Source organism: Astatotilapia calliptera, chromosome 2, assembly GCF_900246225.1.
Source record: "Astatotilapia calliptera chromosome 2, fAstCal1.2, whole genome shotgun sequence".
NCBI lineage: Eukaryota > Metazoa > Chordata > Actinopteri > Cichliformes > Cichlidae > Astatotilapia > Astatotilapia calliptera.
In genome coordinates, this window is record NC_039303.1 from 32,030,822 (window position 1) to 32,045,416 (window position 14,595).

The following is a 14,595-nucleotide window of genomic DNA, read 5'->3' on the forward strand; positions in this document are numbered from 1 at the left end:
CTTTTTTCTGGTTAAATAAACTTGCATTGAATGACTGTCAGTATTTGACAGTGTTTCCTTTCTTTTAAATGCTTCTAAAACACTTTTGTCTCACGTGAGATAAAATTCATTTAGACGTGTTTTTAAAAATGAGGAACTGCTTTAAAAGAAGTTGTTCGGCTTTGTGTGCCAGTACATAATTAGACTTGCTTTTGTTTAAACAGACAAAAGCAGAAAAATAACTGGCACATTTTGACCAGTTCTACATGAGGAAAAAACAATCATCTATATGTAGCTGACTGACAAACTGAAGAGACTTTTAAGCATATGAGTAGGTTTTGCATTTAAATTAGATGCAGCATATAAGAAGTTATTGAAAAACGCACTCTTGCTAATGTAGCTAAATGATTGTTATGGATGAGCCATGATTGCAAGCTTACGCAATCCATATAAAAACATATGAAATATATATCAGTATGTCCCTGTTCTCCTGCATGAGTCACTCGCCCCTAGTGTTTGAAGAGCTGCTACTTAGATTTATACGCTTGATCTTCCCACTACATTTGTCTCCAGCTCATTTGAAGTTCAGACAGATTTGTGCTTAGCAGGCAATGTACTTTCAACTGCAGAGTTCAGATATCTATTCTAACAAAACCACTGTGCAATGAGGGTTTTTTTTTTTATTGTTTTGCTATCTCCTGGGAAACATTATGACTAAATATCAATTTAGGTTACTGCCTATGTAATGAGAATTGGTAATGTACTTGACTCTGAAAAATATGTTAGCTTTTCTTTTTACTTTTAAAGTTTCACCTCAGCAAATTTATGCTTTTTTTAGGATGGAAAAAAAGATAAGGATTCCACAAACTGCAACATGTGTGGAAAGAACAAATTTGCTATTGGTGCATCATTATTAATCCTGTTGCTAGTGCTGAACACACTCCAAGCATTTCTCTCGCTTTTAACGCCGTTGCTTAAAACTGCATGTAATTCCAAGGATGAAAGACATGTTAGGAATAGGAAAGCTGGAGAGGCAAAGCATGATTATAGGGCTTTAGGCAATTCTGAAAATAAAATCTGAAGCGTTAAAAAATATGAAAATGATTTTTACCACATTTCTATTGGCATATGCATATAACATCACTGAGCCGTGCCTGTGCAGACAGTTACAGCTGCAAGTGGGATTACTGAAATGGACCAAAAATGTTAACAGCTATCAATAAAGTATTGATTATCTTTAATGGAGGTAAAATAAATAAAATAGCTGCAGATAAAAGCATTTACTGGAAGATCTGCCACATTTCAGATTTGTCTGATCTCACACAGTTTAGAGGCCAGACTTTTAATGTCCTTTATTATCTTCTGCTTATCCATGCACGGACACATCATTAGACACAATGCACATAGAACATATTCAATATTCATTCTCAAGGTGTCTTTTGAAATACAGATGTGGACATAAATTATTTATGTGTTATGGTGCCTTCCTCTGAACTGGATTATGTGACAACAGCATAAATTAAACACACCGTTTTGGTCAGTCAGACAAAGAGGTTAGAAGTCAAAGGGTGTTGTTTGGGCGAGGAAAAAGACAAGATTATGAGTCGGGACCAGTTTTATGTTGTGAACTATCCAGGTTATTTAGCTTTGTTCCCTTAGAAACCAAATAAAAAGCAGCCATTTACAGAAAAAATATATATTTTGATGATTTGTCAAATGTGTCTTCTAAGCTACTCCCACCTTTTTTTCTTAGGCTTTATTGAAATGAGAAATGGCATGAGCTGTCTCCTTGATGGACGTGCCTCGGGGGACCTGTGTTTGTGCTCACTGTCCTGCAAATCAGTATTGATTGGCCTTGACTGGCTTTCAAAGTCCACAACCTCTTGGTTAATTACAGCAAAGAGCTCACCAGGGCATTAGAACAATAGATCTGTTCATTTACAACTTTCATTTGTTTTCTGCATGAGTGAGAGGGAGATATGGGTCATAATTGATTTAAAAACAAAAATCTGGGCTGGGGTGTAAAGGCTGTTCATTCCTCTGAAAGCTGCCGTGTTGTGACAGTTCACAGACTGATTAACACTGCTGATGAATGCATGTGCATTTGTTCCCGAGGTTAGTTGTTGCAGTGAGTCTTTTTTTTTTAGGTCATTTGGAGAAAAATGTGTTCCCTCAGCGGCACGCCAAGGCTGAAATAACCCTCAATCCATGTGCTAATGCACAGTTACTATTTAGATCATTATGTTGGTGACACATTAACATTTAGGAGTAATTAAAGCATAAAGTATTTGGTGCCACTGACTCATCACCACATATAATCCAAGGTTAGCAGATATGTCTGCTTGGTCACATTCCTTGACTTAACAGTGCTTGATACTAGGCCATGTTTTCCATCAGCATACTTACTAAAGAAAACCAAAGACTGCCTTGAGTAATTCCCATAAGCCCACATCCACAAAACAATCTGCAGTATGCAGCAGAGTTGCATCTTCCATGAAAGGATTTTTTTTAAAAGAGGAGGGGGTAGCATCACAACTACTGGGCCCTGTCACTCACTGCTAATTAAATCCCATTGCTTATTCCGTTGAGAGGTCCTTTTTTTCCGGACAAACATCATTAGACAAAGCACACAGGCAGCTGCAGGTGGCCTGAAATCTATCCACTTGCACAGTCACAGGAATCTTCACAGTCAGATTATTTCTTATTTTTTCCTCGTGCGCTTTGTTGTCTAATGAATTCTCAGGTCATCCAAGAGAAGCGGCAACCTGCCTGCGGCTTGAAATAGTGCTTCATATAATTTTGCTGCATTTTAAACGGTAATCGGTGAACAACATTAATCACAATATGATTCTGAACTGTGTGGGTGACTTCTCATCCAGCAGAATGTGAAGGATCTGGAATAAAAATGTTACATCATATAATTTCATCGTACTTTCTTCTTATTTATTTGTTTGTTTTAATTTTTAGGACACATCAGACACATGTTGCTTACAAGTAATTACCTACTCGAAAGACTCGTGCAATGAAATATATTAACTGAAAATTGTATCCTTTTAACAAAACAGTAAGTAAATCCAGAGGGAAAAGTAGAGTCTGTATAGTAGATAGAAATTAATTTATTAAAGCTTTTGATCAAAGTGACTGTGAGCATCTTAGTGCAGGTTTTTCGTGTTAGGCATTACAGTGAAGTACATTCTGCAGATTAGACAAACAACCCTTCAGGGCAGTTCAATAACAGCTGGTTATAAGCTAACATAATTCCAGCTAATGTTGAGCTCAAGTATCCTAAAAACAAATCAGACTTTCTTTTCCAACAAAGGTAGATCCACTTTCAAAGAAGGCTTCACTAATGCCAGCTAACAGCAGCTAACAGTGGCAAAAACAGAAGTGCTTACCAAAAGAAAAGTTCAGGATATCTTCACAACTCAACAGTATTCCTGTCCTTGGACAGAAATGAGCGTCGCTGGCTCATGAACTTATTCCAAACCCTTTTTACAAAGTTTTACAGCCTTAATGAAAGTAAATAGACATGCATAGACTACAGATGAACAGCAGGCACCATAGCCAGGATCATGCACTTGATGTCATGGTCTGGTTGGGCACCTGCAGGTCTCAGACAGCGGCTCCTCCTCCTTTAGGCGGAGTCCGGTTGCCCCTCCCTGGCTGACCACCTGTGAGCAATCGTGCCAGCGGTATATCAGACCTGCGCTCTCAACCACTCATCGCCTGAGTATCTGCTATTCCCATGTTAGTTCAGTGGAGCATCCTAAACCTTGTCTTAACGCCGTGTGATGACTGACCTGTCTTTTCTTGTCCTCAGCGATAGCACCCGGAGTGGAGATCTTGTTCCCCTCGCTCCCGTCCTCCTGGACCTGGGCCGCCAGCTGCTTACACAACGTGGCCTGCCGGCCCACCGCTCACCTGCCTGCCTCCCCACGCCTCGACCGCTTCCGGGTTTTCCGCTCCACCTGTCCCCTCCATCTGAAACCAATGCCCCCGGCCCCTACCTAGTCCTGTTTCTACCTCCCCGCTGTCCCCGCTGTTCAGCCGTCTCCTAGAGGTGTCTAGGTCGCCCTCATTATCACCGACGAATCCTACGCGCCACTAGTGTGGTGGCGTCGCTTTGTGTTTCACCTTTGTTTACCTGTGGGCGGAAATAAATCATTTGTTTTCTGTCACCTCGCTTCCGGGTTGGTTTCTGCGCCTGTGTCCATCCCTGTTCCCTCCTGCCGTTGAGCCGTGACACTTGAATTATAAGGGGAAATAAAACAATTCAATTGACTGCAATCTACTCATATCGAGTGGTGACATTTTAAACACTGTACTTAAGCTACATCATATTGTTATCAACCTCAGTCGTTTTAAATGATCCTGTCCAGCTGTTTATTTATTTGATTACTACTGGACTTTTTTGTCATTTCTATATGCTGTATTAAAATACATTAACAGTTTATCACAACATAAGATGCCATTTGAAAGGTAAGCCTAAAAGGTTATTCAGGTCTCAGTCACACAGCACAACAGTCTGCAAGCCCCTGACAACTTCCAGTTAAAGAGAATAATCTATTTCCTGACCACTTGGTGAGTGGTTTCTGCAGGTTGTTGGCTATCACTGGGTGAAATTGGTTGCAAAGAAGATGCTGCACCAACCTTCCAAACCTCCTTATGATTGCTTTGGTCATCAGCAGTAGTTTGCATGAAACACCAAATCCAAAGCAAACTCAAGGATGTTTTCAGTGCAGCACCTTATACCTCTTTTCAAACAATTTTACCCATTGACAGCCAGCAAACTCCATCAACAATTCACAAACTGGTTGCAGAAGAGCAACCAGTGTTTAACAGGTGCTCATTGACTGTCTGTGTAAATGGGACTTTAGCGATTGAGTTCACAACGACTATTAGTAACCACCTGCATCCAGCTGGGAAAACATATTTTTCCATTTGTCAGATATAGAACTGTCAGATGATCACTGCCTGTTCTGTGAGACAGAAGCCTAAAATTCTCACACTTCTTCTTGTGTGACTTGACTTGTACTCCATGCTAAACTAAGTTTAGAAACAAACGCACTGGTGTTCTTTTCACAGATGGCGCGCGTGCTTTGAATGGGGTTCATGGTGTGAGAGAGGGAGCAGGTTTCAAAGGCTTAGAGATCAAAGGTTAGGACAATTGTGACAAATTCTCGTTCCTTGTGGTACTGGGATAATGCATCTGTGCGCTACGTTAACTGACCACGGAACCAGCTAAAGGAGTTCTTAGAAAGCAGGATGACATCAGACTGTTCAGGTAGTGGATAAGGAAGAGTGACTGCAAAAACCACGCGTTTGTGCAAGAGCGTTTGCATATGAGTGTGCCTCGTTTTCATGGATATCAACTTGTCTGTGTACATATGGAGGAAGAGAAGTGCTGCTGGGTGACCCAGTGTGACAGAGAAACTATTTGAGGCCTTTGCCTTTGATGTCTGTCCAACAACACAGCATGATCTTTTTCTGTGAGCTGTCGGAGCGCTTATGATTTCATGGCAAAAGACATTTCAGTGCACCAGTCTGATTTTCCATCATACTCAAACTGAAGCTAAAAATGAATTTCTGCTCTTTTTGTTTTTGATACGTGCTGGCACTTGGAAAGGAGGCTTATTTAAGTCACCCTTCATTTATTGAAAACTGATGAGTAATCCGCTGAAGCTTCACATCTACCTCGATGTGCAAATGCCTCTTTTTTTCTATGGCTCATTTCCTTTCCTGAACTTTCCTTTGATGAACCTTCAAAAGATTAAAGGCATTTTTTAAGGCAGAAATTTAGTATGTCACCTTAACAAGTGTGTTATTTGCTAATGTAAACAGAGGGTTACAGTTCTTCTCTTCATTACTTTTTATGAAGGATATCTAAATGTTTCATCTTTTCATTTTCTCTTCCCTCTGTCCTCCATTTCTCCCTCTGAGCCACGTCTCCCAGTCATAACCAAGGCCATCTGAATCTGTGGCCAAAGGCAGAGGACTAGCAGTTTGGGAGAGTGATTGGAAACTGTGACAACAACTGATCACGACTATTACACATTTGGCTTAGATAACATTTGCAGCAGCAGTGACGGTTTGAGTCATAAGCACACACTGCATCTTACTACTTCGATATTATGTTATGATATTATATTAATTACATTATTATATCATAATAACATCTTATAACTACTACTGTATCGTTCAGTGGAAATAAAAAGAACATGCACTTTTAGACTGAAAGCAGAAACATAAGATGTCTTAACTCTCCACCCTTTTCTTTCATTCTATTCATATACACATGAATAACAATATAAAGAACAAATCATAAACCATTTATTTTTCCTATAGTGTTGGTGAACCTTAATTGTTCAAAATAGTGCTCAAAAACCATGGCCATTCAACAGCAGCCTTTATTTTGTGGAAAATACAGAGACAGCAATCTCTTCGAGCAAAATTAGATTTTTTTTTTTATGTTTACAGTTTTCAGAGAAATTACTAGGAAGTAGGAGAACCTGTTCTCACTATTCTGCAGTTTAAATTTACTCCACTCCTCTTCCAGTCTCTTCCATAGCTCAGCAAAGTGTGTAAAGGGTTTATTAGCTATAATTTTGTCACCAGTGATTTTCCTGTGATTCTGACTTGGGTTCAGTTTATGACTCTGGGCTAACCATTTCATTATTTCAATGATCTGAGCTTCCGTGTTAATGCTTTACCCATTTTGCCGTGTGACGCATTCTACTCCAAACTGGGTGCAGCTTGATAGGAAACATAATGTCTCCCATGACACTCAACTAAACAGTGAACTTTTCACGCTTTTCACGAAGTAAGTCTTTGGCATATACATCAAGGTCAAATCACAGCACAAGAATGGTAAGAGGTGAGCCTGAGCATTACTGCCACACTAGCAGACGGTGTTTGGGGAAGAACAGGGAGATGAACCTGTTCGCAAGTGGGAACAGGAAGCCATTCTTATGCTGTGTATTGACCTTGATGTGTGTATCAAAGACTTACCCTGTCCTTCCTCTCCTCCATCGCACAATTTTAGGGCAATAATATCTTTATTTGAGATTAGATAAAGACAACACAATGATACATACCTAATATCACCATTAGCTAATTAAGAAATGTATTTTTTCCCATCAGCTTACCTCAGCCATGCCCAATTTCTCTTTCCATATCACTCTCTCCAGTCAAACCTTCTGTCTTTCACAACTTTCTGGCATTTTCACCGCTATCTGATTCCATCACACTGAGAGCAAAAGCCTTTAAACCCATTAAATCCTTCCCAATTCAATTTCAGGATGGCAAAACTACCTTGTGGGCTGCTGCCAACCAGGATTCTGTCATAGACAAGGCCCCACGATAATAAGAAACCCCTCCAGGTTTTCTAATCTATCAGTGCTTCCTAGGCTGGCGGGAGCAGATGCTTGGATATTCTGTTCAACTCTGCTGTGACATGAGACCACTGCCGCAGGTTTCTGTCTGGTTCTATTCTGTGTCCACTTTACACCATTAACAGCTTTACCTATCATCAATACAAATTACTAAATTTAGTTGACATTGCATTGTCTGTGGTCATCACATCACTTGCCATGTGTACACCCCTTGAATCACTCAATCTGATCAGATATTATCATTGACACGGCTAATCTTTGTCATTAATAAACAAATATATAATTTTAAAAGGATATTTTCCTCAAGATAACAAAGAGTATTCTCTGGAAACATCACACGTTCACATTGCATCAATGCAAACTAGCATCCTGCCTCAGATCTCTGTCTCCACTGTTTTTCAACCATCCCTGCACTTGCATGGGCACTCAGAAAGTAGCAAGGCCATCTGGTGGGCTGATTAAAGCTGCAGCATTTTTCCATCCTGCAACAGAATATTAGCCACGGAACGTTCTGACTTTGGATTAAGAAGCTTTCTTTGTTTTTGAGAACATATTTAGAATTATAGCTTTTGCTGGCGCTGTTAGAGCGAAGTTTGTGGTTTATGCATGCATGTTTTCATTGAACATTTGAAAGGCTGTTTTTCCCCGTAATGTTAACATTGTTACTACATTCTTTCTGCACTCTGCAACTGTAACATCTTCTGATGCATGAGAGATACGGATTTATTCATTGCAAATAGCTGATTGATTGATTGAACCAAAGCATAACAAGTTGGATAAAGAAATCTTTAGTTGGGGGTTCATAGTGTTTGTGTTAACACATTGTGCAACATACAATCCTATCAAGATTTTAAATGAAAATGGACAAATATAAAATACTGTCTTCCTGGCAATCTGTGGTTTTATGGGCTCTTTAAAGGGTTTTTTAACCATAAACAAAGACATTCTTTGAAACTTTATCCATGGTTTCTTTTTTCATAATCTCTGGTTTTCCACTGCATATCCAAGCACAGTTATTTCAAGTGTTATCACATGACTATAATACCTTATACGGTATGTAAATATGTATTATTTTTCATTAATTTTTAAGCATGGTGAATTTCTTATTTGAATAATGTATTTATACACATTTTATCAGATTTTTATCAAACAGTTAGAGATGCACTGATGACCAAAGCATTTGTCATTTTCATTTTTTTTTTCATTTTTCTTCAGCTGTGCTACAGAGTAGCACAGCTGAGACATCATTACGGCTCAAGCAGACCTAGCAGAGTGAAAGCTCCGCCTGCAACCACCTGCAAGCTGACATCTTGCTGTTTAGACCCTCATAATCCACTATGATTGCAGGATTTTATTTGTGGCTGCGCCGCAGTGTGAGAGAACCAAGGGGTCAGTGAGCTGAAAGACAGCAGCTGGCAGCTACTTACATTTATATGGATCCTTAAAATCCCACACAGTCACACACCAAAACAGCCAAATCCTCAGAGCTCCTCAACGAAAGAAATGTTTTTTAAACTTTAACTACATGCACTACTGCAGAGCAAAGATTTAGTCACTGGCATAGTTACATAATGTATAAGCATTATGCAGTCCTTGGAAGTTCTTGTTACTTTCTTCTCGGGGCATGCAATACTGATTAGAAATTATAAATAATGTAGTTCATTTTGTTTTATTTTCAGCTAGTATTTAAAAAAAACTTCAAGCTATTAATTACAACTTCCCACATTTAAAAAAAAAAATCATAGAAACATAATTATTTTTTTTGTAATCCTCTTTGTTAGTTTGTAACTAACAAAAGCTGACTTTGAGTAGAGACTTTCATATGATTTGATTTCTTATGGTTGATTTTAAAGATACAATACATAAAAATATGAATATACAACATAGAAACCTTTATATCTGGTACTCACAGGTCTATAGGCTTCTACATGATTAGTGAATATGTATCCTCTTAATAGATCACCATGCAGGGTGGATGTTGAATGATCCCTGTTCTGTAGCAGTGTCCCCTGATGGCAGATTAAATACATCTAACCCTTGATTGTCTGTATGACACTTGTACTAAAGCACCATCTTTACTTGCAAGGCACTACTTACTCCTCTCACATTTGACACAATGCAAACTAGACACCTGCAATGACTCATTCTCACCTCTTGAGATATGACAGTATAACAAGACAGGACAGAGCCAAGGTTATCCTGTTAGTATGCTCACGTCAATAGATATCCCTGCAACACAACACACAGATGCCTTTGACATGATGTCAGAAGGGTTTCAAATTTTAATGGTAACGTTGTCTATTTTTATGGAACATTTAAACATGGAAATCTTACTTGCTATACCTTTAAACTCATGTGTAGAAAACTCATGACCAGAAAAATTGAAAAGTGGGTCATTTTTTAGTGCCAAAACATAATTAAGTATCCCAAACTGTCCCATCTGTACCCAGCCTCATTAATTATTACTTTTCCCCAGCCTCAGTTAGCCCATTTTCAGTTAACTATTCATAATCCCTGTAATGATTAACAATATGTTTTGGGTTAATCTCTTTGTAAGGGAGGAGATTTTTTTAGAGATAATGCAAAATTCTTCAGCTGAGTGTGTTATTATAATAACACACTCAGCTGAAGAATTTTGCATTATCTCTAAAAGTATTTATAAATACTTTTATTGACGTCCACAGTTTAGAATTGCTGAGGTCTGATGTTGTATTGACAGAATTTTTCTTTTTCATTTCAAACCGTGAAGCTCTAACGAAGGCCCAGATTCACCAATGAATCTCTCTACCTTTTTTGTTGTATATTTTATTATTTCTTTCTAACTCCTGTGGCAAATGATCAAGAAAATGTCAGTGTTCATCAAATAAAAGCAGACCATTTCAGTTAATGTAGCTCTTATTGCTAAAGCTAATTTGTTGACCTTGTTATTTGCTTGGGTTTTAAGAAATTATATTGAAAACATACCCAAAAAAGTTTAACAAACATAAACAAAAGCACAGCAAGCAGTAAGTGAAACAGAACAGAAACAGTAAATACTAAACCTGGAAATATAACAACAGTGAATGAAAATGGATGGATGGATGGATAAATGTATGTATGTATGGATGTATGTATGGATGGATGGATGGATGGATGGATAAATATATGTATGTATGTATGGATGGATGGATGGATGGAAGAAAAATAAGCTTCATTTAGTTTAGTTTTTTTTTTACTTCAGCTGAGCTTTTTCGCATTCCTAGTACTGCTCTCCATAAACAATGCACTGGTTGGTCTTTTCTCACATACTGTACTTACACGCAGACATACTTAGCAAAGCTTCCCTGCCTAAATGTGCAATGTGTATTTTATCCGCGGACATTAAACAAAGATGATGTCTGCATTCAGTGTTTTTCTTTTTTTAACTTTGCAGAATTGGTTCTGTGTTCCTCTGACCAGTGATGGTAGTGTCACACAGTCTGCCGCTGATCTTCATGCACATTTCAGACAAAAACGATGTCCACTTATAAAAAGATAATACTAACAATACTAACCATGACCACAAACCCCACAAGGTGGCTTTTAAAATCTGTTTTGTGTGCTCACAGGTGTAGGTTTATAAGTTCCAGTGCACCCATTGTTAGTATCACAAAAGAAATGGTGGCTTTGAACATATCAATGGAGGATTTGGGTCATTGTAAGTTTGCTTTTTATGTAGGATGAAGCTGTTAACACAGTAGATGAGTCCTTGCAAGAGAAGAAATTGACAGACATTCTTCACTTCTAAATCCTGCCTTTAGTGACAATACAAAATGAGCCAAATACTGCAGTGTAAAGTCTAAGTTCTAATAAGACTGTGTTTGGGACTGTGGGATGTTAGAACAGGAAAATAGCAAACTTATTTGTTTGAGCCAGATAACATTCATCATAAAAGACCAAAGTGAAATGTGAAAGTCTGCCACATTTCACTTTGAAATGAGCTATTCCTCATTTCGAGAAGGTTAAACTGATAAACATACTTCTTTGACAGGTTTACTCATGTGGAAAATGGCACTTTGCAGACTGGGTGACACTGAAAGGCAATAAAAATGTTATTTCTTGAAAAATTAAATCTGTTTTAAATGTGTGCAACAGCTATGTTAAAGTCTATCACAGTGTACTAATACATCTCATACTTTCAGCTGGAATCTGTCTGTACAGTAATAGCATGTTCACAAGAGAACAAACAGTCTTACAGGCCCTGCATGCCAGCTCAAATATCCACCTGCAAGCTTTGATATTCAGTCCAATGAGCCCTGGAGTTACAGTTTATCAACTTAATCCATAAGCATATGTGTAAGGTGTGAGGGGTCCTGTGCACCCCTTTGCTTTTAAAACCTGTCTTACAAGCACACAGCACATGTACTCCAGCAGGCTGAGGGCCAGTGCCAGTTTTGCGTTTTGTGGGTGAAAGGTACAGAGAAACAAAGACTACCTATCAGTTGTCCTTCTTGTCTCTATTGAATACTGAGCTTTTCACAGAGGAACTAATTAACATGGCAACTTGTACGGCAGTGCAGTTCTTCCACCATTCAGTCTGTATCCCATTTGCATTTAAGAGCTGTTTGAAGGCAGTAATTCAGCAAAATAAAACCTTGGTTCTCTTCAGAACGCCCACATTAGCTCACCTACAGAATTGGAAGCTCCTTTCAACTTCAGGCTCATAATGTACACATTTTAACGCTGGCACATTTTCTAGCTTTCTAAATGTTTATTCAGCTAAAAAAAATCTTAAGGCTACGACTATGAAAATTCAATAATTCTTATAGTTATTACAGTTTAAGGACAAAAAGCTGAGAATTCATTTGCAATAAAAACTTCTGAAAATCAGTGTTGTTAAAGAATGAGACTTATAAATGAAACATTTTATTTAAATTAAACAAAAAATAGACTTCAGAACAAAAAAACATACAATCTACACACTGGTGACAAACGAATAACGCCTCGACCTTTACAGCGAGAGGAATCGTTGGCTCTGGTGTGTTGTAAAGCATTTGCTGGGTCCACGTGACCCCTAAGATTGAAAAAAATATGCATATAAATCAGGACAAATGATGGCAGTGGCGCCCACTAGGATGGCAGTGCCCCAATACATAAGACATCAGCGATCGATGAATGGTGTGGTATAAAAATAATGTGGAAATGTAAAATATGGCTGTTATCACCGGCTCTCAAACCAATTAACGCTAATGATGAGTCTAGCATCTCTTACACTTGGTCGTAACAGCTGTTAAACTGTGATTGGTGCCTGGGAGTAGTGACATCATTACTGGCTTAGATTACAAATTATTTATATGCCTGTGAGAAAAGAAGGAAAACAATCTGGATTGTGGAATAACCCAAAAGGGTTATCCTGACAAAATTGTTATTATTAGTATTATTTTTACATTGATTAATGGTACAGCCTACATATAGGATTCTAAGTTGTTCATTTTTATTAAACAACATTGAAATATTGTCATCTAAATAAATATCATTTATCTACAGTCATTCGTGAGTTAACATCTGAAAGGAAACTTCCATATAATTATAAGTAAAATTTTATGTCTTTATAATCAGCGGGCCAAGGCGACAGGTGTATTATATTAATCGATCCAAATTGCTAAGGTGAAGCCAAATGACAGCGACACCGTGAGGTCACAGGGGATGGGAAAATGGTAGGAGGAGGAGTATGGGTGCGCACAGCTCGGGTTTTTTGAACGGGCTCTAAAGCAGCGGTGTAACCGATCCCAGCTGCTACTGTGTGGGGAATTGAGAGCTATTCCCGTCCCCCGTATGTTGATCACGTGTCCTTAGGGGACGTTTGCTTTGGGGATCACTTTGGGAGGTAAACGCAGCGCACCGGTGCGCGTAGCCAATTTGGAGAGAAACATCCTTAATAATAATCGTAATGATCCACCGGAGGATCAACCGGATCACTTTTGTTTCGGGGCGTTGTCATACACCCTGTACACTGGCTTGCTTTACACAGATCAGTAAGGGACTGGCACTCTTTGTGTGCTCCGTGACTCACTGACTTGTCAAAACTTCTGCGCTTACGAACCGCGATCTTTACTGCGAGCATCACATTGTTGCCATCTCCTGCAGCGAGTCGACGTACGGAGCTGTCACTGCGAGCCGAGGTAGGCTGTGTTTCCTTTATGTGTGTTGTTTTGGCGGAATAACGAGAGTAACATGCACGAGAGTGCACACACTGGCTAGGAGCATGAGTTAGTTTGTGGAAGGCGCACGCTGTGCAGTATTGTGGGTTCCAGGGTTGCAACAGTGTAATGATCCATGTCAAATGATACAGTAAGTGTATGACTAGCTCTTATCTGTGTACAGAAACCTGCATCATGAAGACGTGTGTAAATGTGTGCCTAATCTTCTGCTTCGAAAAAGACGGTGAGAGAAAACAAAAACAAATGCGCTCTTGTACGTCTGTGGTGGGCAAATATTATGTCAGGGACTTAATGCAAGTGTTTAATGTTCACAGTGGCCTGCAAATTTATTCTCAAAAGTTTTTAAGAGTGCTAAAATTTCTGCACCCCTGTTGACGATGTCGCTGTTGAATATTCTGAATGAACTCTTGGAGTTTTGGAGTGGATTATATTAAAGACTGGTGAACATGCTTTAGCCTTTATGCTCTCATCAGTTTAGCCATTGTATACTACAACACAACGTTAAAACCACTACTACAGCTGAAGCCTATGACACTCATCGTCCAACTACAATGCTGTGCTCTCCTGGGAAATCTTGGTTTCTGGCATTTATGTGGATTGGATGTTATTTTTGATATGTACCCACCTAAACGTTGAAAAACAAGGCATGTTTCATGACAATGGCGCTCCCAGATGGCAACAGCCTCCCCCATTGGAACACTTGCACCCCACCACACCACAAAAAACAGTTCAAGAACGATTCTAGGAATGCGACAGAGAGCCCAAGGTTTTGACCCGGCCTCCAAACTGCCAGATCCCAGTACAATAAAGCATTTACAGGATGCCCAGAACAAGCCTGCTTCTCTGAGACTCCACTCTTAAACCAGCAGGAGGCAAATGATCCACTTCTAATGTCCTGGTGCTTTTTCACACATGCCCATGTCTCAATCAGTTGCAGCTGTTTTAACAGCACAAGGTGGACTTGCACCACACTGGGCAGGTGGTTTTAAGTTTAAGGATGACTGATGTAGGAAAACGGGGACTAACCTGAGCTGACTCCCAGCCAC

At 39.1% G+C, this 14,595-nt stretch overlaps 1 protein-coding gene and 1 long non-coding RNA gene across 4 annotated transcripts in view; both read left to right on the forward strand.

Moving 5' to 3' along the window:
• Window positions 1-3,647: 3,647 nt before the first annotated feature.
• Window positions 3,648-4,157, forward strand: LOC113029515 (uncharacterized). The gene is made up of 2 exons (XR_003273433.1): window positions 3,648-3,726; window positions 3,800-4,157. It is a non-coding gene; the product is annotated as an uncharacterized LOC113029515 (long non-coding RNA).
• An 8,867-nt stretch (window positions 4,158-13,024) lies between these two features.
• Window positions 13,025-14,595, forward strand: part of mid2 (midline 2) — a 163,734-nt gene continuing 162,163 nt past the window's right edge. For 2 of the 3 annotated variants that reach the window (XM_026142955.1, XM_026142964.1), the window contains exon 1: window positions 13,025-13,510. The gene's annotated coding sequence lies outside the window, so the exon portion shown is untranslated. Of the gene's footprint in view, window positions 13,511-13,712; window positions 13,773-14,595 lie in introns of all 3 variants that reach the window. The other variant, XM_026142972.1, reaches the window with a different exon arrangement.